Raw genomic sequence first — 3,030 nt, 5'->3', positions numbered from 1 at the left:
TACCAGGGCCTAGCAAACACAGAAGTGGATGCTCACAGTCAACTATTGGATGGATCACAGGGCCCCCAATGGAGGAGCTAGAGAAAGTACCCAAGGAGTTAAAGGGGTCTGCAACCCTATAGGTGGAACAACAATATGAACTAACCAGTACTCTCCAGAGCTCGTGTCTCTATCTGCATATGTATCAGAAAATGCCCTAGTCAGCCATCAGTGGAAAGAGAGGACAATTGGTCGTGCAAACTTTATCTGCCTCAGTACAGGGGAATGACAGCGACAAGAAGTGGGAGTGGATGGGTGGGGGAGTGGGTGGGGGAGCATATGGGGCATATTTGGGATAGCACTGGAAATGTAAATGAAATAAATACCTAATAAAAAAAGAATTTGCAATATGAAGATTTATCTGGAATAACAAAAAACCTAAGATAGCAAAAACTATTCTCAACACCTTGGGACCCTCTGCTGAGTTTGCACCCAAGATTGCGCTGAGTTGCATTTCTTGTAGACAGGATACATTTTGGGTTGAAAGTTTTGTGGATGGGTTTCAATCTGTTTCACTCTGCTGAGCAGGGGGTGGAGGGATCCTGCATGACTACTGGTTGTAGGCTTTTCAGGTTCCATATCTCCATTGATTCTTGGGTGACTCCCTTATCCGAGGTCTCGTTTGTGCTGGATATGCCACCCACATCCTTATCCCTGTCAGTTGCAGATTTCCATTCATTTTCATGGGCATCTAGCCATCTCTCCTCTCCTTCTCCACACCTGATCCTGAACCTCCCAATCCCATTCCCTGCTCCATCCTTGTTTCCTCCCTCCATCTGCTTCTTACAAGAATGTTATCTCCCTTCTAAGTGAGATTCAAGCTTTGCAATTGGGACTTCCTTTTTGTTTAGCTTCTTTGTGTCTGTTGAGTGTAACATGGTACCTGTATTTTATGACTAATATCCACTTACACGTGACTATATACCATACATATCCTTTTGGGACTGGGTTAACTCATTCAGGATGGTATTCTCAAGTTCTACCCATTACCTGAAAAATTCATTATGTCTTTGTTTTTAATACCTGAAGAATATTTCATTGTGTAGATGTATCACATTTTCTTTATACTATTCCCAATTTTCGGAAAAAAATGCCAAATTGATTTACAAATCAGCGGTACAATTTTGTATTCCCACCAGCAATGAAGAAGTGTTCCCTGTGATAAACATTCTTACCAGTATGTGCTATCTCTTGAGTTTCTATCTCAGCTACCCTGATTGGTGAAACATGGAAAATCAGAGTCCATTTGATTTGAATTTCACTGATGACTAAGAACTTTGAACATTCCTTTAAATGCTTCTTAGCCTTTTGACATTCCTCTGTTGAGAATATTTTGTTTATCTCTGTAATCCATTTTAATTAGGTTATTTATGGTTGTTGCTGTCTACCTTCTTGTATTCTTTGTAAAATTTGGATATAAGCCCTCTGTCAAATATAGGCTTGGTAAAGATAATATTCCAATCTGTAGGCAGCCAAATTGTCCTAAGTGTCCTTTGCCTTACAAAAACTTTGCAGGTTCATGAGTCCCATTTATGAATTATTGATAGTAGAGTCTGAGCTATTGGTATGCTGTTCAGTAAACTGTCTCTTGTACCAATGTATTCAAGGTTATTTCCAAGTTTCTCTTCTATAACTTAGTATTTCTGGTTTTGTGTTGAGGTCCCTGATCTACTTGGACTTGAGTTTTGTGCAGGGTGATTAATATGGATGTATTTTCATTTTTCTACATGTACATATCCAGTTTGACTGGCACCATTTATAAAAGAAGCTTTCATTTTCCAGTGTAAGATTTTGGCTTCTTTATCAAAAATCGAGTCTCCATAGGTCTCTGGGCTTATTTCTGTGTCTTCAGTTTACTCCTTGATCAACATGCCTGTTTCTGTACCAATACCATGCAGTTTTTAATCACCAATTTTTGTAGCATGACTTGACATCAGAGAAGGTGATTCCTCTTAAAGTACTTGTATTTTGTTTTTCAGTTTAGTTTTAGCTATCCTTGATTTTTCTTTTTTTCTTCTTCTTTTCTTTTTTACATATGAAGTTGAAAATTGCTCTTTCCAGGTCTATAAAATGGTGTTGATATTTTGATGGGGATACCATTGAGTCTGTACATTTCTTGTGATAAGAAGTCTATTTTCACTATGTTAATTGTACCTATCTATGAACCTGAGTGCTCCATCTTCTGATATCTTCTTCAATTCCTTTCTTCAGGGCCTTGAAAATCTAGCCATACAGATTTTTCCACTTCCTTGGTTAATCTAGATGTTTTATATTATTTGTAGATATTGTAAAGGATGTTGTTCCTTAATTTCTTTCTCAGCCTGTTTACCATTTGTATAAAGAAAAGCTACTGATTTCTTTGAGCTAACTTTGTGTCCAGGCACTTTGCTGAAGTTGTTTGTCAGATGTAAGAGTTCTCTGGTAGAATGTTGGGGTGGCAAATGTGTATTATCATATCATCCACAAATACCAACACTTTTACTTCTTTCTTTATAATTTCTATCCAATTGATTAACTTCAGTTGGATTATTGCTTTGGCCAGAACTATTGTGTCATACACAAATAGAGCAATGTTGACTCCTTTTCTAATTTATATCCTTTTTGCTCTTGCTAGAATTTCAAGTACTATATTGAATAGATAGGGAGAGAGTGTAAAGCCTAGTCTTCTCACTGATTTTACTGAAATGCTTTAAGTTTCTCTACATTTACTTTGATGTTGGCTATTAGTTTGCTGTATATTGCTTTGATTATTTTTAGATATGTGCAATTTATTCCTGATTTCTCTAATACATTTAACATGAAAGGGTGTTGAATTTTATTAAAGGCTTTTTCACCATCTAATGAGATGTGAATTTTTTCTATTTGTCGATATGGTGGATTACTTTGACAGATTTTCATATTTTGAAACATCCCTGTAGCCTTCAGATGAAACATATTTGATATTGATAGAAGATGTATTTAATATGTTCCTAAACTCAGTTTGCAAATATT

The sequence above is a fragment of the Mus caroli genome, chromosome 7 (genome assembly GCF_900094665.2).
Source record: "Mus caroli chromosome 7, CAROLI_EIJ_v1.1, whole genome shotgun sequence".
In the NCBI taxonomy this organism is placed as follows: Eukaryota; Metazoa; Chordata; class Mammalia; order Rodentia; family Muridae; genus Mus; species Mus caroli.
This window is presented reverse-complemented; position numbering follows the sequence as displayed.